Source organism: Ovis aries, chromosome 20 (assembly GCF_016772045.2).
Source record: "Ovis aries strain OAR_USU_Benz2616 breed Rambouillet chromosome 20, ARS-UI_Ramb_v3.0, whole genome shotgun sequence".
NCBI classification, from domain to species: Eukaryota; Metazoa; Chordata; class Mammalia; order Artiodactyla; family Bovidae; genus Ovis; species Ovis aries.
In genome coordinates this window covers 10,474,079-10,497,732 of record NC_056073.1, presented here as the reverse complement: position 1 = coordinate 10,497,732, position 23,654 = coordinate 10,474,079, and the positions used below count along the sequence as shown (strand labels likewise).

Genomic DNA, 23,654 nt, shown 5'->3' with positions numbered 1-23,654 from the left:
GTTAACTGCTGTGTAATATTCTATGATTCTGCTTTCCTATCTATGAATTAAGTTGTTTCTAACTATTTCAATGTTTCAATAAATAGGATCAGAGTGTACCATGAAATTCCAAGAGAGGACCCAATTTGCAGCTTCCCCAAAAGTATTTGGCCTCAAAACATTTTTTTTCTCCAAGAAACCATCGCAGGATTAATGCTTAGTGGCACACACTTTAAAAAACCACCATCATTTCTCAGAGTCCCCTATAAACTAATTCTTCTATAATCCTAGAATGATAGAAGAAAACGCTCTTGATCTATGAAACCTAAGAAGCAAACGGACAGACACTGAATTCTTCAACAAATAAAGCAATGAGTTTCAACATTATGGTAAGGGTCTGCTCCCCTTCCAGGATGGATGTTTCATTCAACTTTGAATGTATGTTTTTATTGCCTACCATGGCTCATTTCTGTAACCATCCCCCAAATGCATCTTGGTCCTCAGAACAGATCTAAGGAAAAAAAGAAAAGAAAGAAATAAGCAAAGCACTTGAACAATATAGCTCTCCATTGCTACATAACTATTTGTGGCCAACACAGATCTAAAAGTCATAGCAGTGTACAACAAGAACCAAAGCATCATGACACACCCCTGGTACGCCTAGCAGTAACTGAAGAGACTGCTTCAGAGAAGGACTAGGAATTACAGGTATACGAAGAATGGAACTCCGACTGTATAGCTGTGAAACAAAGCAAACATTCAGCAAGCCATCTCAAGCATCACTTCCACACAGTATGTGAAAGCATTTTTTAAACACTCTAAAGAGCTACACAAGTATACATGTTTATCTACTTTTATTAATCTATCTATTCTGTATTATTTATCTATTTCATAGACCTCCTGTGAAGGCCCCTATTTTGTAAAGTGTTGCTCTAGCTGACCCAGAACAGCAAAACCTTTATTATAATCTCCCCACCTTGGAAAATTTGTGTACAGTCTTTGATAGTGGGATTTTCTCCATATAGTCTTTGCACATAAAAAAATGACATGTTGGTTTCTCCCTAGAACATAGTCATCTCAAGTTTAATCCATAATGAGTCTATATATTTTCTTCTTTTTACCTGCAATTCCCTCTAATCAATTATTTATGAAGAAAACAAGACTATGGAAACGTGATTTGTATAACTGAGTTCACATCTTGCAACTGAACTATTCAGATTTTGAAAATGTAACTGGAATGCCTATGGGCCCAAACTTCACATGGATAGATCTCAAAAGCCTAATGCTTTCAGACTGCTAACGATACAAGGGTATGATCTTTTACAGAGTAGGATCCTTTTATACTTCAGGACCATGCCTCCTCTCTATGTAAAAGCTGGATGGTAATGATGAGGCAAGATGCCACAGAATTTGGTAAACAAACCAATCTACCCTTCATCTATACTCCACACTTAAATTTAGAAAGTAATTACGTCTTTGCCAACCTTCATTCCAGACTGACTTCATTCTAGTCCTTTCAGTCTGTTCTTATGTGAAAACCACTACATTTGTTGAACTATGTTAACTGCTTATCACTGACTTTGGTCTAGTTCCATTATGCTTTTTTCTTACTTCACAGTAAGGAGAACTCTGCTAATGTGTTCTATTAAAGGGGAATAGGTTTTCCAGTTTTGCTTCACATATGCTCCCTGGTGATGATACGCAGGATCTCTGGGAATAGGTTAAAAAGGGGTGAAGGTGAGGGGAGAGACAACAGAAGTGATAGATACGACCGAAAATGTCCACAAGATCTCCTTCTAGGGTGCTACTGATAGCCAAGAGCCTGCCATCTTCACGATGGGCTCGGGGTGGATGTATGTCTAACCCAACTCCGCTGAAGACTTTCTGTTCACTTCCTTTGCATGTGTATTCTTAATGTTCGAATCTCAGAAGAAATTCCGTTTTCTGGTTTTTCTAGATTGTTTCTAAAAATATTGAGCGAGACCACTCCGGTATTAATAAGCCCATATAAAATCTATCCGTATGATTTCTAAATCTTATAGTTTCCCTACAGTATGTTCCCAAACCCATAATAATTTAACAAAGAAAAGAGACCTCTGTTGCTAAGTTATTTCCGCTGGGTTCTCCCTTCCCTCACACTTGTGCCTTCATCAAAGAAGTCTGGCAGACTGCTGAGATGAACACTTCTTAGAGACCTCTGGCTACACTGCTCCCCAAATATGATTCTCTATCATGGGTCCACTTCTTACAGCTGTTGCCCTGGGCAGGCTTCTAGGTCTGTGTCTCAACGTCCTCACTTGTAAGAGAGGATGATAATCGTTAACCACACAGCGCTGATACAAGTGATGAAATGAGGCAATTTCTTATAGTGCTTAGTACAATGTACGGCGCACAGTACTCAATAAAGTTGACTATCGTTATTCCCAAGCCATAGAATCTGCAGAGACTTTCAGAAATCTAATCTTATTTGAAACGGAAACAACCCTCGGAGAAAGACAGTTAATTATCTTCACAACAGGCTTTAGAAAGGTTAGCAGCTTTGCCTAAATCACAACTGCAGCTAAGAAGCAAGGATAGATCCCAAATCTAGGTCTTTTGATTCCCATATTCTTTTCATCTAATCATACTGCTTCCCCCAAACCATCCTGCGTTTCATCCAGTAATGATTCTAGATGTTTTTCCTTCTATTGTTTGTCAGAAATTAAAGAGAAAATCAGTAGTTTCCAGGGTAATTGTTGGCTGTAGTTCTTATCAAATAGGAGTTATAGTCATAATCCGAGAATCCTGTGATAGAATAACTATTTTTCCATATAAAATAGCATCAGTGTTTTACTGCTTGTAAAAAGCAATCTATGCTCAATTAAAAAAAATCAATATAGAAAGATATAAATACTTTAAAAATCAAAGCTGTGGTAAAATACATGCACACATATCTTTGGGCACATATTCCATTATATCCTTGGAATAAACTCCTAGAGATAAAATTGCTATGGAAAAACATAAATAAGTTTTGATGTATACTGCCAGACTGTCCTTTATAAACATACCAATTTATACTCCTTCTGGCAGTACGGAACTCTGGCTAACAGTATATCAATCTTCCTCATCTTTGCTAGTTAGACAGAGGGAAATATGAGAGCTCATTTTAGTGTGGCCATCGAAAAGTCACTCATTCTTTTCAAAATTCTTAATCGGAAGATAATTGCTTTACAATATTGTGCTGGCTTCTGCCATACATCAACATAAATCAGCCAGAGGAATACATATATCCCCTCCCTCCTGAACTTTCCTCCTACCCCCCACCCCATCCCACCCCTCTAGGTTGTCACAAAGCAAAAAGCGTCATTCATTTTCATCAACATTTGGAAAATTTCACCTTTAACAGCCTTAAAAGATTTCAGTAGGCAGGGGAAAAAAATCCCATGCTGGCTAAACATGGGGTAATAGCAGCGATTTATTCATGTCAAGTTTGTCAGGCTTGACGAGAATCACTGGATGTTTCCATGGCTTGCTCTCATCTCCCTGGAGTATAAATGACAGGGTGTGATGACAGGACCACCCACTAGACTGAGGCAAAGCAGTTTCTGGTTTTGGCACTGTTACTATTGATAATTAAGCCTCACCACCAAGAAAACGTTCTTTAAGCATGTTTTCATCCATAAAAATGGGATGATATCAGCCACTACAAAGCTAGCTAGTCCTTTCTCAATTTAGATGTATGGGGGAAAAAAGCATGAAGTGCTATACAAAAGCAAGGGACACATCTGTTATCTGAACCTCCCTTATACAACTGCTTAGCTAACCACTGACTGGGCTCTTGAAGCACGTCGCCCTCCACTTCTGAACATACCTTTTACGCTCTATTGTATGGCTCTACTGACTTCAGCTACAGCTCTCTTCTTGATTCAGCAAAATGACCCATGGTACTGCTTTTAGGGCTTCCCAGTGGCTCAGCAGAAAGGAACCCACCTGCAACGCAGGTGATGTGGGTTTGATCGCCAGGTTGGGAAGACCCCCTAGGGAAGAAACCAGCAACCCATTCTAGTACTCTTGCCTGGGAAATCCCATGGACAGAGGAGGAGCCTGGCAGTCTGTAGCCCATGGAGTCGCAAGAGTTGGACATGACAGAGATTAAACAACTGCTGCTTTTAGAATTCTCTGAATTATTTTTTGCCTCAGTTGCCTAACTTGCCCTTTGAACCTGACCTTTTGTGTCTTTCCACTTTTCCCTCAGGAATTTGTTGTTGTTTAGTTGCTAAGTCCTGTCCAACTCTTTGTGACCCCATGGACTATAGCCCACCAGGTTCCTCTGTCCATGGGATTTCCCAGGCAAGAATACTGGAGTGGGTTGCCATTTCCTTCTCCAAGGGATCTCCTCGACCCAGGGACTGAACTGTTGTCTCCCACCATTGGCAGGCTGAGCCAGCAGGGAAGCCCAGTTAGTATAGATCTAACAAAATCCAAATGGCTAACCAACTAACTGCCTTAATATATTCTGAAGAGTCTGTTTTTTTCCCACACTGATTTTAGATGGCACTTTAATCAAATACTAACATAATTTACGCTTGGTCTGGTTTTTAAACTCTGTTCCACTGAGTAATCTTATTTCTTTGTCAATACAATGTCTAATTTAACACTCTTGACATCATTTCTCTATGTCATTTATCTAGAACTTCTAGAATGGTTTTAAGTTGTCAACAGGGAAATTTTTTCTTTTAATCTTTAAAATTATATCTTAACCACTCATTTTTTTTCTGCAGCGATTGCTAGTTTAGAATAATTAAGTCTCATAAGCATTAAATTTAATGGAGATGGCAGTTGCACGCATACCAGTTTATTATTCAGAATGTAGCTTTGTTTGCTCTCTTATTATATGGAAGTAAAAATTTGCTTTACCCAAAAATATTACTGCCATAATTCATTCCAATGAAATATTTTTTAAATGTGTGGATAATTAGATGTATTAATACTAGAGCATTTTTACTATTTATTTTTAAGAGTGTTTAATCAAGTTTTTAATTCAAAGCAATAATGTTTATTTCAGCTGTTTTATTATTTTGTCAATTATTGACTTATTTTGGCTGCACTGGGCTTTCACTGCTACGTAGGCCTCTCTCTAGTGTGGCGAGTGGGTGTACTCGCTAGCTGTGGCACTCACGCTTCTTACTGCGGTGGGTTTTCCCGTTGTGAAGCACAGGCTCTAGGGCGCGTGGGCTTTGGTAGTTGTGTTCTGTGGAATCTTCCCCGACCAAGGCTCGAACCCCTGTCCCCTGCATTGGCAGGCAGACTCTTAACCACTGGACCACCAGGGAAGTCCTATTTCAGCTATTTTAATACACATAAATACATTATATACTTTAAAGATAGGCTAGGTTAATGAAGCTATACTAGAATACTCTTCTGTGCAGGATTTTGCTCTTCTTCAATACTGGTCAAGGTTCATACACTTGCCTTTTTAATATACTCTTCCTGTGGGTCTAAGCAACTGTATAATTAACCCCTGGTAAAGATCAATTCCCTTCCCCTAACTCCTTTCTCTCTCTCTTTTTTCTTTTCAAAGAACTAATGCTATGAAATGTTCTCCCATTTCCCATACCATTTCCTCATTAAGTCTCAAATTAAGGGAAGCTACATTTAGTGATAAGCTGTCCTGCTTCCCATATTTACCAGCAAGTGCTCTGGAACCCACACTGCCTGGTTTGGTTCTTGATTCCACCATGTACTAGCTGTGTGAGTCTAGGCACATGACGAACTTCTCTGAGACTCAATTTTCTCATCTATACATCAATATCCACTTGGAAGAACTGTTTTAGGGATTATGGATACTTCAGCCAACGCAATCTATGGCATGTGTAAACACTAAAAAAAAAAAAAAAGTTAGCCATTATTACTTTTTATATACTCAAAACCAGCTTCAAGCCTATAAAAATCTTCAAAGACCTTATTTTTTCAATCTCTAATTGTTTCTTCTTTCCTGCATTAACACCTAACCTCAACCTTCATTCATTATCTCAATTCCAACTGTCCAATTAAAAAAAATCATCTTAGCATAAAAAATAGGTACACATTTCAAGTTATAAGATAAATAAGTACTGGAGATATATAACATGATACAGATAATTAACACTGCTTTCTTTACCTTACCTATGAAGGCTGTTAAGGGAGTAAATCCTAAGAGTTCTTATCACAAGGGAGAAAGAAATCTTTTTTTCTATTTTTGTCATGTTTCTATATGAGATCTATGTTCACTAAACCTATTGTCATATCATTATGTAAGTAAGTCAAATTATGTTGTACATCTTAAACATATACAGGGCCATGTGTCAACCATATCAATAAGTGTAGAAGGGAGAAAACTGTATCTCTGGGAATCTGTATTTTTATAGAGATCAAGTACTAGAGTCTTTATATATCCATTTGCAGAGGTAATAAAACTCAACTATGATACCACTGTTAACTCTTCAATTCCAAACATTTGCTGGTAACAAACATGTTATTTCCATAAACCAAACCTGTAGTGTTAGAACTAAAACCTATACATCTTTCTAATGGGCCTTTTGTACTAAGTGCTTTTATCAGCAAGGTTTCTTTTTTTTTTTTAATCTCTCAAAACCATGGAGAAGTTTCTGGTAGTTTCTTCAGATGATCAACAAATCAGTCCCAACCTATATATTATAGTCAGCACATACTTACCAAACCCCTACTGTGTGGAAGGCACACAGCACTGAGCAACACGAAGGACTGAGCCATGCTCTCAAGGGTTGGCCCCAAGCTCCCACTGAGTAGGTGGGGCTATATGAAAAAGACAAGCAACTTTAGGTAATAAATACAGAACACATGGTTCAAACCAGTGGTTCCAGATTCTTGGGCCTATTCTTACAACGAGTCTGGAATTTGTAATTAAAAATGAAAAAGTCAACTTCTTAGGCAGCTCTTATTCAGCACTCAGGTTTGGGGATTATAAAATAAACACAAAAGTTGGAGCGAAAATCACCTCTAGACAGTGTGGTTGGAAAAGGAAGCCTTCATATGAGATAAAATCTGAGCTGGGCTCTGAAGCAGATTTTTTTTTTTTTTTTGAAATTTTTCAAATCTCCAAAAATTGAAAAAATCATTATAACCAGTAAAATCTTAATATATCCTTCAGATTTACCAATGATCATCTGCTCCCCCACCACACAAGTTTTTCTGAATCACTTAAAAGTTAACATTACAACACTTCACCCAAGTTACTTCAGCAAGCCCATTCTAAGAATGAGAACATTCTCTTAAAAAATCACACAGCAGTATTGCTCTCACATCTAAGAAAATGAACATTCGCATAATACTAATATATAACCAATAATCAAATTTACTCAATTGGCCTAATATTTTCCTGCATAATCTTTTTTGGGATCCATAAGTCAATCAAGGCTCATTCCTTACATTTGGCTGTTCTGAATCTTTCATATTCTGCACCCTGCTGTCCCTACCCCCACAATTTGGGGGACAGTTGTTTTACATGAAATTGACTTTTTTGAAAAAGTCTGGTCAGAGAAGGGAACCCTCCTACACTGTTGGTGGGAATATAAATTAGCGCAGCCAACTACAAAAAAACCAGTATGGAGGTTCCTTAAACTAAAAATAGAGATATCATATGATCTAGCAATCCCACTCCTGAGCACATATCCAGAAAAGACAAAAACACTAATTCAAAAACATACACGTACCCCAGTGTTCACAGAAGCACTATGTACAACAGCGAAGACATGAAACCCAGGGGACCGTAACAGATGACTGACTTAAGAAAATGTGATGTATACATACAGATGCACGCACACACACACACACAATACTCCTCAGCCATGAAAAAGAATGAAATATTGCCATCTGCAGAACATGGAGGACAGACCTAGAGAATTTCATACTAAGTCAGAGAAAGACAATTACGATACCACTTACATGTGGAATCTGAAAAATAATACAAATGAACCTATACACAAAACAGAAGCAGACTGCCAGACATGGAAAACAAACTTTGGTTATGGAAGCAGAAAGAGGAGGGGTGACAAATTAGGAGAATGGGATTAACAAATACAAACTACTACACATAAAACAGACAAGCAACAAGGATTCACCATCTAACACATAGCTGATAATAATTACAGTGGAAAATAATCTGAAAAAATATATAGCTGAATCACTTTGTTATGCTAATAAAATATTATAAATCAACTATACTTCAATAAAAATTATTTTAAATTAAAAAGTCTAGGTCAGTTCTAACATCCATCTCATTGTTTCCATGTGATGAAATACAAGTTAAATTTTTTTAAAACAAGAATACAGTTGTGTCCTTCAAACTGCCATCACATCAGGGGCACACAATGCCAGGCTACCCCACTACAGGGCATGTCTGATTATGTGGTTAAAGCGGTGACAACAGGTCTTTCTGTTGTAAAGAGAGATCTGATATCCTGTCTCCCAATAACTTTTCATCCAGTGGTTTCAGCATCTATTGAAGATTCTTGCCCGAACCAATTATTAATACACTGGGGACTACAAAATGACTTTCTAATTTTGTCATTCTTCCTACATTTACTGTCTAGCATTCTTCTGTTAAGTAGAACTCCTACTTCACTCTCCCTGTATCTTCCTTTTTAAGTTTAATTATGAACTCAAAGATTTGTTTTAATCTAATGTATTAAAATGATCCATTACCATCTTTTTTTTTTTTTTTTAACTTCTCCAATTATTGGTTCAAACTGTCCCAGGTACGGCTAGTGGGATTCCCTTCAAGAGTTCATCTGTCATTTAAACACAATTCTATTGGTTTTTGGAGAAGGCAGTGGCAACCCACTCCAGTACTCTTGCCTGGAAAATCCCATGGACAGAAGAGCCTGGTGGGCTGCAGTCCATGCGGTCGCTAAGAGTTGGGCACAACTGAGCAACTTCACTTTCACTTTTCACTTTCAAGCATTGGAGAAGGAAATGGCAATCCACTCCAGTGTTCTTGCCTGGAGGATCCCAGGGTCGGGGGGAGCCTGGTGGGCTGCTGTCTATGGGGTCGCACAGAGTTGGACACGACTGAAGCGACTTAGCAGCAGCAGCTATTGGTTTTTTGAGGCTACTTCCTATATGTTTTCTAAGCCCACCTTTCACCATCTCTGACCTTGACTTACAATCAGCCAATTCTCCAGAAGCCTTTCTTCTTTTTAGTGGACAAAAGCATTTATAAATCAAGATCTGAACACCAGGTGTCTTATATATTGGGGTGTCACAGTCTACTGAAATGGTTTAGAAGCAAACCTGGAGCTTTTTTAAAACACAAACAGAGTTTATACTGATATGTTCACTTCAAATTCGACATTATGGTTTTTCTTTACTTATTTTCTATTAGTACTATATCTTTTCTCTCACAATGAAAATCTTGGTTCATAATTCAGTTTTAAAACTATAACATTGGGTGGGAGGTGGGTTCAGGGTTGGGAACTCATGTACACCCGTGGCTGATTCATGTCAATGTATGGCAAAACCAATACAGTATTGTAAAGCAAAATAATAAAGTAAAAATAAAAATTAAAAATAAATAAATAAAACTATAACATTAATGTTACTAACATTTAAACCCACTAAGTTTAAGTGTCTTTTGGGGGCTAATTCTTTTTGTCCTTGAATTACATTTCACTAGGGATGTATATTCAGCATACTATGTTTATTTTTAGTTATTTTATTCTGTATGTCCTGTAATTTAGGTTCATTTTTGTTTTTTAATCACTCAATTATAGCTTATTTTTCATTATTTTAATTTTTGATTATGTAAAACATTTACATGGTTCAAAAGTTAGTATTACAAAAAAGGAATGCTCAGAGATATCTCTCCCTTCCCCTCCAGTATTTTCCTATCTATTCCCTACACATAACTAGTTTTATTAATCTGTTTATCCTTCATGTTTCTCTTTATAGATGTATATACATATAAATTCTTAATTCTTCTGTTTCTCATACAAAAGATGGAATACCATATCCAGTTCTGTACTTTGCTATTTTTCTTAACAATATATCTCAAATTCACCCCATAGGAGTGACTGGAAATCTTCCTCATTCTTTTAATGGCTGTTTAATACTCCACTCTTTGGTTCTACCTATTAAAGAAAAGAGAGGGCATAAAACAGGGTGAATGATGTATAACAGGTTGAAAAGTAAGAATGAAAAGGAGCTTTATTACTGTAAGAAAGGAGTGGAGGGACAGACCAGCCAGGTTAGAGTGAAGGATTAATACAAAAGGGTGGGAGAAAACAGAGCAACCATCATACCATACAGCTTCAGGGAACCCCACGCACACCACCCCTTAAGGAGCTATGCAACACACAACTTAGATGGCTGTGCAGAACAGCCCTAGGAGAACACGGGTGAAAAAGAAGCTGCAGCTGGTTTACAGAGGCCTTGAATTACAAAGTCAAGCGGAGTGAAGGACTTTGTCTTGTAGGTGAAGTTTTTACATAGAGAAGTTTCATATTCAACATGTTGCTTTAAAATAAATATAACCACAGATGGACAAGTGGAGTAAGAGGCTACTGGAACTGTCTAGGTGTGACAGCATCTCAGTGGGTTGACAGCCAGAAGGGCAGCACCTAGGAGATGCAGGAGAGAAAGGCAGCGCCTCCGAGTCCACACGCCCTCCTTCATTTTCGTGTATGAGCTGCTAGCAGAGGCCAGGCTGGCAGACTGGCGGATGAAAGCACAGGATGGTAGAGACGAGATTTTAACTGCCTAGATACGTGGGATTATAACTGCCTAGATACAATTCCCTGTCTTCTCTACTTGACTTTCCTAACTTACTGCTCTGATAACCTTTCTATCAATAAACTTAGGTCCAAAAACAGCTTTTGTACCAGAAGAGACTATATTACAGTTACTTGAATTTAAGACTTGAAGACCTTTGTAACTGTCTGCTGCTGCTGCTAAGTTGCTTCAGTTGTGTCCGACTCTGTGCGACTCCACAGACGGCAGGCCACTAGGCTCCGCCGTCCCTGGGATTCTCCAGGCAAGAACACTGGAGTGGGTTGCCATTTCCTTCTCCAATGCAGGAAAGTGGAAAGTGAAAGTGAAGTCACTCAGTCATGTCCAACTCTTCGAGACCCCTTGGACTGCAGCCTCCCAGGCTCCTCTGTCCATGGGATTTTCCAGACAAGAGTACTGGAGTGGGGTGCCATTGCCTTCTCCCTTATAACTGTCTAAAGGCCTCTAAACAATTTCCTCTATAACTTTATCAAATCACCTAATTAAAAGAACTAGTAAACAAAAGGATTTAGAGAATAACTTTTTTACTCACTATTCAGTTTAAAATATAAAATAAGACAAAAAGAGACAAATATAGTTGAATCCCCAGTATCCTAAGTTTGATATTTCAATTCATTTTTAATGATACTTATAATCTTTTAACATGTTCTTTTTTTGTTTTAGTACTTCAACTGCCTATCAAGCCAATCTTAAAGTACTCAGAAAACCTTTAGTAAATCCTTAAACTTAGATTCATTAATTTATCTGAAGAAGTTTTTAAATACTGCAACCCCTTTCAAGATGCAAAGTCTTCTTACATCCTTAAATAACCAAATCTAAACCCAATTACTCAAGAACATATTCTACATTAGGATCACTAATTAATCAGTTGAGATTCAATATGCCAAATTACCACAAACAGTCCATCATAAGTCTAGATGGACTAACCTTTGTTGATTTTAACATATATCATTTGCTACATGTTATTCTTAGCACTTTATAAATGTTATTTAACTTAATACTAACAAAACCAACAAAAAACCTTTATGAAGTAGCTGCTATTATTATCCTCATTTACAGATACGGAAACTGAGGAATAAAGAAGTTAAGAGAAGTTCTCACAGTCGCACAGCTAATAGTATAGCCAGGCTGCAAACATAGGTTTCCGGCTTCATAGTCAAACATGTCACCCTTAAGCTGTGTTATCTCTGCCTATCGGAGATTTACTTCTGATTTACCTTCATTAATTCTATGTTAAGTTTCTCAGGTTTGGAGATATGATCTCAAGCCAAAGATCTGGAGCCAAGACATATGACCTTTCTGTGCCAGTAATGAACACTCCTAGCACCTTTTCTGTTTAAATAGTTGCTTTGAAACAACCTCTAAATCAATGAACTCCAGATAGTGGTTGATTTTACAATCTTGAGTTCAGAGTTCAATTTAAGACCTTACTTAATTCTGTTATAACTCTCAACTTTATTACTTAAAACCAGAGTAGATCAAATTCTGTAATTTCCACACAGGGTGCTTCTGTCTTTTGATGGATTCAACTAGTTATGCTCATTCTAATGACAACTTTAAGCTACGAACAATCCAAGGTATATAACAGGAAGAGACACTGAGGTTAAGATTACTCACTGGCAAACTTCCAGGAAATTTCCAAGATCTATATTATTAGCAATGATGTCTTAAACAGTACAAGGGAGTACAACTGTTTTAAATTTTAAATGTATTATTCAATATAGCAGCCCATTTGATAAGAAAAGCTAAGTCCTTGTCCGGCAAGATCTGAAGGTCTTAGGGGACAGATCTATAAAGCAGCACTGTAGCAATAGAACAAATGTTGAAAATTCTGGAGACAGTCCACAGTCACTGTGTCAGAAGATGATTCAAGGACCAGTATTAACCAGTGTCAGTCTTAATCAGTGTCGAAAGTTTTCACTGACAGCAAAAATGAGGGCAATGGAGATAATGTCACGCACGCACACAAACATACAAACACAATTATTATCCCAATTCTGAGACAACTGACATGGACTAAGACATCAACCGAATAACACTGTTTCAAGAAAGTACTATCATATTAACACACCCGTGGTTTTAAGACACGGCCTGATTTAAAAAATATTAAAATGTGAACTAAAGAATTGTGGCAGGTGTTAGTTTAATGCTTTCTCGGTACCTAAACTAAGTTTTACTTCGTTCTTTATATTAAATGTCTTTTCTTTTATAAAATAATGGTGACAGAAAATGATACTTTTTTTTTTTTTTTAAATGCTGGTCACCTGATGATGGGCTCCCAATTTTACCCCCACAATCATAAATCTCAAAAAGATCTGGGGTCCAAATCACCTTCCCTCTAGAACTACAAAAACACTATTAGTTCAGTCCAGTCTAACTAAAAAATATTCCAAAATAAAGAATCTCTTGCTTATTATTAGCTCACCCTTATTATTGGCCACTAATGCTTGGGGGGAAAAATTTTATTTTTTCCCTTTGTGCCAAGTTGAAGTCTGCCTTCCTCCCTGTTCCCATCACGACTTCCATGCACTGGTAAGTCCTATCCCCTAGAATAATGCATCCATCAGAATGGGATGGGTGAAACCAAAAAATAAAAAAACAGAAACCCCACATCTGTTTGAAGGCATTAGGCAACTAGCGAGAGAGCCAAAACTGTGGAAAGGCTGTGATGGTCAGTTTTATATGTCAACCCACAAGCTACAGTCCCAGTTACTCAATCAAGTGCTAATCTAGGTGTTATTGTAAAGGTTTTTGGTAGATGTGATTAAAGTATTTAACCATTTTAAGGTTAAATAAGGAAGATTATCCAGATAATGTGGGTGAGCCTGATCCAACCAATTCTAAGGCTTTAAGAGCAGAACTGAAGTTCTCTGATAAAGAAAAAATTTGACTGGACACTGCTTCCACTCCTGCCCAGAGTCCCAGCCTGCCCTTCCTAATGTCCTAGTCCAGTCTCCACATGGTATACACTAACACCCTTCAACAAATAGCTTAATATATTTGTGCCTGTATTTATATACAAATAGATGATATAGATTATTTTGATAGTATATAAATAGTACACAGAACCATAATCCACAATTAAAACCATCCTTTAGAGAAAATTCCAGGACCAAGTGGCTTGACTAGTAAATTCTTCCACATCTTTAAAGGAAGAAATTATATCAATCTTATCAATATAAACTCTTACAGAGAACAGGAAAACAGGGCATACATCCCAATTCATTTTCTGAGGCCAGCATATAACACGGACTCAAAACTTCACTAGGGCATTACCAAAAAGCATTATGGACCACTTTTTCTCATAAACACAAAAATCCTATACCAATTTTAAAAAAAAAAAATCAAACCCATATATATATAAAAAAGGATAATACAAAGGTTGGCTTAACATTCTAAAAATTAATATAATTCATCACATGAACAGACTAAAAAATGTTTTATAATAACTAAAATAGCATGAAATAGTACGGATAATCTAGATTTTAAAAAGGCAATTTGAAAAAAAAATAAATAAAAAGGCAATTTGAAACAACCTAGTCATAGAAAACGATTAAAGATATTAATATTCCACCTTAACTACAGGCTTATCATGTGATTTTTAAAAAACTGTTTTACTGAATATGCCAAAGTCTCTAAAATGAATGTGTTAACTACTTTTAAAATGAGGGGGAAAAAAAAAGGAAAACGTACCTCTAAAAACAGGGAACTCTTCGAGAAAATGGTTGAAGTTTAAAAAAAAAAATCTTAGAATACTTTAAATTTTTTGAAGTTTAAGAAGAAAATGACATATCACTACTTAAGAGATCTTGACATTTTTTCCATCTAGATTCAAGAAGAAATATTAGGAATACCAGACAAATTAGGAATTTAGGTTAAATACATGAAATAGTTTCTCAAGCAGATTACTCAATAGGATGACAGAATAATCTTCATAGCTTTAAATCCAACACAAGGACTTAACTGGAGGCTTCTTAGGGGACTCAACAGCAAGCTCTAGGGAACAGGCGGAAGGCAGGGCATGTGGGTAGGCACAGGATAAAGCATGACCCTCAGGTCCCAAGGCGGAGGGCGCTCAGTGACAAGCACAACAGAAGGCTCAGACTGTGCTAGCTGCTCAGCCGTGTTCGACTCTTTGTGACCCCATGGACTGTAGCCCACCAGGCCCCTCTGGAATTCTCCAGGCAAGAACACTGGAGTGCGTTGCCATGCCCTTCTCTAGGGGATCTCCCCCACCCAGAGATCTGCACTGCAGGCAGATTCTTTACTGGCTGAGCTACCAGGGACAGGTTACCTGCCATTTAAATTACCCAGCATTCAACCCCCTAAACAGACTGTCATGAGCTAAATTAAATCGTGTTTCCTTCAAAACTTGTATGTTGAAGTCTGTTATCCTAAATCCTCAGAATGTGGCTTTTAAAGAGGTGGTGGCTCTTTAAAAGAGTGGACATGACTGAGTGACTTAACACTCACTTTTCAAGATTAAATGAAGTCATCAGTGGGCCCTAATCCAATACAACTGGTGTCCTTTTAAGCAGAGATGAGGACAAGAGAGGTGCAGAGAGAAGACCGACCATGTGAAGACAGGGAGAAAGCAGCCACCTACACGCAAAGGAGCAAGTCCTAAGAAGAAGCCAACCCCACCAACACCTTGAACTTGAGCTTCCAGCCTCTGGAAATTCTATTGTTTAAACCACATGTTTTGTGGTACCTTGTTATGGTAGTCCCAGCAAACTAATACACAGATATGACTGCAAAAATTAAAATTTTATCCTTTCCCACCAAAAGAGATTTAAGGCAAATACACTGAAGGAGTCTTACATGGTTTCAAGGTATATACTGTGGCCTTCCTATAGAAGTAAAGATCATTAGTTGTTTTATTCTAAGAAAGGTGAACTTTCTCCAGTAACCTTAACCAAATCATGTCACAGATCTTTCTACTACACCCCAGTGCTTTCCAAAATTTTAGTAAGCCCTGCCTCCCGTATGTTACAGTAAGAAAAGAGATAAAGTTAATTTATATCTACACTATAAAAGCCTTAGCATTTCAACACTGGAAAGGACAATCTAAATCTAAAGAAAATGTCAACAGTCTCTTATTTTTTAAAAACCAATTAACAGTCAGCATCTCCTGAGAACTCCCAATAGTCAGGTGTAGATCAAAGCATTTTACATGAACTAACTCAATCCTAATAACCCTCTGAGGTAGCTACTATTACAACCTCTATTTCAGAGAAAGAAACTGATGAATATCCAAGCTAGTAAATGAAAGAGCTAGGATTTAAACCCAGGAAAAACCGGCTCCAAAGCCCACATTCTTAACCACTGCCCAGTGAAGAATAAGGAGGGCACTACTGAGCATAAATATTAATTGATGGAGTCCGTCTAAGCTTGAATGCTGGCTCAGCCACTCACAAGGTGTGACTTGGGCAAACGTAAGCTCTTTATGTCTTAGATTCGTTGGCTATAAAATGGAGGAAATTAAGTGAGAAATGTAGACATGTTGGGCGAAGTGTCTGGTACAAAACAATGTCTACTAATCAGTCTGGTACATAACAATGTCTACTAATCAATAAGTCCTTATTATTTATTTTTTTGGCCACACCCTGGTGCAGGCTGAATCTTAAGTTTCCCCACCAAGGATGAAACCCTCACTCCCCGCTGGGGAAGTGAAGACGCCAGGAAAGTTCCAAATCCTTATTATTTCTCATTCTACTTTCATGAATATACAAGAACAATCCAAAAACGTCTACTTTGGGGACTCTAAGAAAAAATAGCATGGGGTTCTCTTCTTTCATCTGTACTTCTTTCCTTCCTACTATTCCAGAAATGCATATACTATTCCAATAATCTCATTTTTCATAAGAGGTATATGGAATCAGATTGCAGATAGATCAGTCTTACTTTCTGTCTCCAACAGAGATACCTAATAATTTGGGTAAAGACAACAGTATAGTTACATGGCAAGTTCAAAAAATTCTAGACTTTGCTTAAACATCCAACATTTAATAAAAATTCAGTGTACTTATCTTAATCTTTACTGAATCAAAAAAAATACCAACTTCATAACATTTCTGGGGATTACAAGAGAACTATTTGCTCATTATTTCAAGCTTCAGAATTCCTTATTTTAGTATTCCTACTCTTCCTGGTTTATGTGGTTAGAACACGCTCTCCTTCCATCTCCATTTTTCCAAATATTGCTTTTGTATTCATGTGAAAGTCTCAGTTTTCTTCATCTACTTATAACTGAATTTCTCTAAACTGTTTTCATTTTTGAAGCATTTTTCTTGAAATGATTTAGTGGGAAGAACACTGGGCTAGGAGCCAGGGGTCCTCACTCTGCCATCTGATCTCTTAGATTCCTCATCTTAAAAGGCAAGAGGCGGGGGGAAAAAAGCAAGAGGACCGCACCGTATAAATTTGTAATAGGTTCCTTTATATCTCTAAGCCTCACAGTTCCATGACTCTGGGTCTTCCAACTAGAAATCATGCAGCATTCCAACAATTTCCCTACACTTTTTACTCCAGTTAGCCAAGGAGGAGTAGGCATGTACAGATTCAGGGGCAGAGGAAGACGCAATAATCAGTAAGCCCAGGGTTACAGAAGGAAAGACAACAGTATTTTGTGAATCAACAGAAATAGGTTAGTAAGAAAAGTGAGACACTAAGAAGAAACCAAAGACCTAAAAAAAAAGTCGGAAAACACACAGCCTAACTCTAACCTCATCCCTACACACCTATTAATATTTGAAGGACTAAGAAACAGAAAAAGCTTTCGGCAGCAGAGATTATCCAGCCTTCATATTTGCCTCAAGGGAGCAATGCAACTCTGTGACATCTTTGTAATGTCGTTGCTAAAATGGCCTACTACAAAATAGGCATTACTGGGGTATCTGTGCCTGAATTAATGTTCAGATGAATTGAAAGCCCTCCTAAATGCTACTGGTACTGCTACATAACAGGAAATCTGAGTTCAAGGCCATGAGAATTACACAGCATTAGCTGTCCTGGTTCTAAAGGGAAGAAGACTGAAATTAGTTGGGAGGGGGGAGATTTAGCCTAATGACATTTCTAATAAGCTGATGATACTGGAAGCAGGCCCCTGAAAGATAAAAGGACAGATTAATAGGCACTGACTATCTCCAAGGCAGGCTTCCAATGTGGGGCTAGTGGTAAAGAACCTACCTGCCAATGCAAGAGACGTCAGAGAGGCAGGTTCGATCCCTGGGTTAGGAAGATCCCCTGAAGGGCATGGCAACCCATTCCAATATTCTTGCCTGGAGAATCCCATGAAGAAGAGGAGCCTGGCAGGTTAGAGCCCATCGGGTCGCAAAGAGTTGGACATGACTGAAGCAACTTACTACACAGTACACATCTCTAAGGCATTAGAATATGTATTTCCTACCCCAGTGTCCTGGTAGCTCAGACAGTAAAAAAGCTGCCTGAAATTCGGGAGACCTGGGTTTGATCCCTGGGTTGGAAAGATCCCCTGGAGAAGGAAACAGCTACCCACTCCAGTATTCTGGCCTGGAGAATTCCATGGACTGTATAGTTCATGGGGTCACGAAGAGTCAGACACAACTGAGTGACTTTCACACACTCACCCTGATGGCAGAGCCCAAGAAAGCACTCTTTAGTTTCCTTCTAAAGACTCAGACCTTCTTGGCTTATGATTGGTTAGGGGGCAAAGGAGAATAAAAATCAACAAAAGGATAAGAAAGCTGGCCAGTTCTAAAAATTCTCAGGCCAGTCTATTTTGCTGTTTCTCTAAGTGTGGTCCCTGGATCACCAATAACAGACCAAGAAAGGGGGTGCTTGCTTAACATGCAGACTCAGGACCCACCACTGATTTCCAGAATCAAATTTCTGAGAGTAGTACAAATAAAAACCACATGAGTTATCACCGCACACCTCTCAGAACGGCTGGCATCAAAAAGAACACAAACAAATGTTGGCAAGGATGTGGAGAAAAGAGAATCATCTTACACTATTGGTCAGAATGTAAACTGGTGCACTCACTATAGAAAACAGTATGGAAGTTTCTCAAAACTAAAATCAGATCTACTATGTGACCCAGCAATTCCACTCCTGGCTATACATCTGAAAAAAAAAAAAAACCAAAATCACTAATCGGAAAAGATACATGTACCCTAATGTTCACAGCAGCATTATTTACAATTGCTAAAATATGGAAGGAACCTAAATGTCAATCAACAGATGTATGGATAAAGAGGTAGTAAATATATGCCATGGACTAATACTCAACTAAAAATGAAAAACAAAATTTTGCCATTTGCAACAACATGGATGGATTCGGAGGGCATTATGCTAAGTGAAATGTCTGACAGAGAAACAGAAATACTGTATGTTATCACTGATATGTGGAATGTAAAAAAAAAAAAAACAAACCAACCAATATATAACAAAAAAGAAGCCAACTCACAGATATAGCGAAAAAACTAGTGATCACAGGGTGGCAGTGGGGTAACAAAGAAGTGGGGAGCGGGAAGTACGAACTACCAGGTGTAAGACAGGTTCACGGATGCACTGTACAACACAGGGAATATAGCCAATATTCTGTAATAATTGCAAGTGGAAAGTAATCTTTAAAATTATATAAACAATTTTAATATATACAAAAAATTGGGAGACGGGTATTTACATTTTGGGGGGCGGTATTTACATTTTCAAGGTGCAAATTCATGTTTAAGAAGTGTCCCAGATGTTGCGGGGAGGGTGAGAATAAGTTGAGGATGAAGTTCTTTTGACTGGATTAATCAAATTCAGCTGTGATAACAGCACTGTTTGGGGACCATTAAAAACTCTTAATTTCTCAGGTAACAGCTGCTGCTAGTTGTTTAACAGCTAACAGGGGGACAATTAAAGGGCCTGAAAAATGCATTTTCATAACCGGGTTTAACAATTCCTTGCCGCCTGTTTATCTTGTTAGTTTATTCACTGGTTTCTCATTTAAAAATAAATCGGATTAATCCCGGAATTTTCAGAAAGAATCACAAACTCCAAAAGAGAAGAGCTTTTCTGAATAGTGCAGAACTGAAGACAGTCAACGCTATAAAAAGTAAGGTTTTATTTAAAAGAAAATTACCAGTTCAGTCTCCCCCAGCTCTTCAGCACCGATGAAAGCTGGTAATTTGTGGGTGGCAGAGAAGGAAGACTTTGAAGAAGGGGTACAAAGAGCGAGAAGTCGACCCAACTACCTAATTTTCAGTGAATTCAATGAACTGCCAGAAAACAAAAACAAAAACACGTAGGCAAGTGTTTTATCAATAAACACTCCCGGGCTCTCATTATTTCTCCTTCTTTGGGATAAAAACACCAAAGGCCTGCAGGAAAGTCAAGTTATACTTCAGGGGTCCCCCGACTCTGTAGACGTATATCCACGCAAAGCGATCCCCCCTTCTTCCCCGGATTACCAGGCTTTACCCTCAGCACGAAAACCGGCGCCCGGAACCCGTTTGCCAACGTTTTTCCTCGAGATGATTGCAGCGCCGCGGCCTTTCTATGGGGGTACGACCCGGAGGGCTGCCGCCCGAGCGCCGACCTGAGGAGCGGGTCCCCTTACCCCCCGACACAAAGGCACTTCCCCGGGCCAGGCCCGCCGCCGCACTCACCCCGCCGGTTCTTCGCGTCGGACCACTTCCCTAACGCTCCCGCCGCGCTCCGGAGCCCGGGGCCCGAATCCGCCCGGGAGGCGCGCGCGCTCACGGCGCCGCCAGCAGCCGCCGCGGGGACCGGCCGTGCCGCAGCGGCGCGCGCCCCGAACCCCCCGGCCCGCGCGGCCACGCGGCTGAGTCACCCGGCGCTTCACGTTAAGAGTCCCCCTCGCCGCGCGGGGCACGCCGGGAAGGCCGGGCTCCGGCCCGCCCCCTGGGCCGCAGGCTTTGGGGTGTCCCCTTTCCTTCCCGACACGCCACACGGCGCCAGGGAGGGCGCTCCCCCAACTTGCGCAGCCACCAGAGGTCAATTTCTGAGCTGCGGATGCCGTTTCAATTACTGAAAGTCTGAACGGAAAAGTTAGTAGTTATCTAAATTGAAAAATAAGCGCGCGCAGCCCCGGGACAGCCAATGCGTGAGTGGGCGTGAAGGTCGCGCAGTCGTGTCCGGCTCTTTGCGACCCCCTGGACCATACTGTCCCTGGGATTCTCCGGACCTGAATACTGCAGTGGGCAGCCGGTCCCTTCCCCAGGGGACTTTCCCAACCCGGGGATCGAACCGAGGACAGCCAACACTTTTAGAAAATTGTGAAGCCCGGATCTTTACATAACATCTGGAAGGAGAAGTTTATAAAATAATAAGAAAGAGAAGTCGCTCAGTCGTGTCCGACTTTTTGCGACCCCATGGACTGCAGCCTATCAGGCTCCTCCGTCCATGGGATTTTCCAGGCAAGAGTGCTGGAGTGGACTGCCATTCCCTTTGAAGTTCTTTAAAACACGTTTTGCTTGGAAATCCCTATACTGGATATGCATTCTGACCGAAAGGAGGGTGAAAAGTTCCACGTTCTTCTCAAATCTTGAGTTTAATGAAACTACATACTATGGAAAACAAAGCTGAATTACAAATTTTTATTCACCCTAAAGCAAATTATTGGAAAACTGTGTTATGAATAAAATACTTAAACACTCAAAAAATCTATGTATACTCCATGACCTATAAAGCATATAAAAGGACAGAAATAGCGTCAGTCCTTTCTGCCGTGCTTTCTACTCAGTGCATGCTGTGTGCTAAGTCGTTTGAGTCATGTCGAACCCTGCGACGCCATGGACTGTAGCCCATCAGGCTCCTCTGACCATGGGATTCTGCAGGCAAGAATACTGTAGTGGGTTCCCATGCTCTACACTTTTAAAAGTTAATAAAAGTTATACTGATTATCAAAGTATTATTTTAAAATTGTCAGAAACCAGTTAATAATAGCACAATTTCTTAAATTTTTTGAGTGCACTTTTTTGTTACTTAAGAGTCTAAGAACTAGTTTAGAGCTGCTGGTTAGGATTAGAGTTGCAGTGGAAGGAATAATAGAAAATATCTCATTCTAGTAGCTTGCAGTGGTTGCTGGATACTTGTATAGCAAAACTGCCTCGTAAAGGGCAACAACTTTAAAAAGTCGAAGCTATAGTTTGTTCATTATAATTTTATCTTAGAGGTGTAGAGAGGATCATTACCGAATTCTGTTCTTTCACTTCACTTATAATGACTGTAAAGCATCCAGCATTGTGTTCGACATTCAAAAAACTAAGGTCATGGCATCCAGTTCCATCACTTCATGGCAAATAGAAGTGGAAACGTAGAAGCAGTGACAGATTTTATTTTCCTGGGCTCCAATATCACTGTGGAGGGTGAGAGCAGCCATGAAATTAAAAGATGTTTGCTCCTTGGAAGGAAAGCTAGACAAACCTGCTGCTGCTAAGTCACTTCAGTCGTGTCCGACTCTGTGCGACCCCATAGACGGCAGCCCACCAGGCTCCCGCGTCCCTGGGCTTCTCCAGGCAAGAACACTGGAGTGGGTTGCCATTTCCTTCTCCAAGGCATGAAAGTGAAAAGTGAAAGTGAAGTCACTCAGTTGCCTCTGACTCTTCGTGACCCTATGGACTGCAGCCCACCAGGCTCCTCCATCTATGGGATTTTCCAGGCAAGAGTACTGGAGTGGGTTGCCGTTGCCTTCTCCGAGACAAACCTAGACAGTATGTTAAAAAGCAGAGACTGTACTTTGCTGACAAAGGTCCGTCTAGTCAAAGCTATGGTTTTTCCAGTAGTCATATACAGATGAGAGAGTTGGACCATAAAGAAGGCTAAGCACTAAAGAACTGATGCTTTTGAATTGTGGTATTGGAGAAGACTCTTGAGAATCCCTTGGACAGCAAGATCAAACCAGTCAATCCTAAAGGAAATCAACCCTGAAAATTCATTGGAAGGACTGATGCTGAAGCTGACACTCCAATACTTTGGCCACCTGATGCAAAGAGCCGACTCACTGGAAAAGACCTTAATGCTGGGAGTGATTGAAGGCAAAAGGAGAAGAGGGTGGCAGAGAATGAGGTGGTTAGATAGCATCACCAACTCAGTGGACATGAATTTGAGCGAACTCCGGGAGATAATGAAGGAAAGAGGAGCCTGGCATGCTGCAGTCCCCTGGCATGGTGTCGAAAAAAGTTGGGCACAACTTAGCAACTGAACAACAACTATGTTTGAATCAGGATGGGCTAGGTTATAGTACTGCACTAGTGGCTCAGAGGTTAAAGGGTCTGCCTCCGAAGCGGGAGACCCAGGTTCAATCCCTGGGTCGGGAAGATCCCCTGGAGAAGGAAATGGTAACCCACTCCAGTATTCTTGCCTGGAGAATCCCATGGACAGAGAAGCCTGGTAGGCTACAGTCCATGGGGTCGCAAAGAGTCAGACACGACTGAGCGACTTCACCCTTCACCCCTTCAGTCACCTGTAGGTCAGATGACTCTAGAGGCAGCTCACCTCCATGTAGTGACTCAGCATTTCCAGCTGCTTCCATCTCTGGCTCTGCCAACCCAATGTGAGGTTCCACATCAGAGATGGCAGAAGAACTACACTGGAGGATCCTGCAAAGGCTTTTCTTTGCCTCCTCCAGATATGGACCTTTCATTTCTGCTCACCTTTCATTGGCCTGAGCTAGTCACATGCCCAAACCTGACTTGACTCCAAGAAGGCTGGGAGATACAACTTCCTGTGTGCTGGGGAAAAGGAACAAGAAAAAAAGATTTGGTAAACACAGCGTTGTCTCTCTTACAATGTTCAATAGTAAAGATAAATATAAACCAATTTGAATGTGTTACAGGATCCAAGCTTTACAACCAGAGTAACATAGAGAACTGTTCAAACTAAAGCCTTTATTTCCATTTCTA

The 23,654-nt window shown here is 39.6% G+C and overlaps 1 protein-coding gene across 7 annotated transcripts in view; it reads right to left on the bottom strand.

Annotated features, from left to right (window-relative positions):
* Nucleotides 1-23,403, bottom strand: part of KCTD20 (potassium channel tetramerization domain containing 20) — a 39,997-nt gene extending 16,594 nt beyond the window's left edge. The window contains exons 1-4 of one of the 7 annotated variants that reach the window (XM_060403139.1): nucleotides 20,397-20,574; nucleotides 19,871-20,006; nucleotides 5,647-18,864; nucleotides 437-490 (exon numbers count right to left, since the gene is read on the bottom strand). The gene's annotated coding sequence lies outside the window, so the exon portion shown is untranslated. Of the gene's footprint in view, nucleotides 1-436; nucleotides 495-5,646; nucleotides 18,865-19,870; nucleotides 20,007-20,208; nucleotides 20,575-23,247 lie in introns of those variants that run through there. The other 6 variants (XM_060403138.1, XM_060403137.1, XM_027959119.3 and 3 more) reach the window with 6 other exon arrangements.
* Between the last annotated feature and the right edge of the window lie 251 nt (nucleotides 23,404-23,654).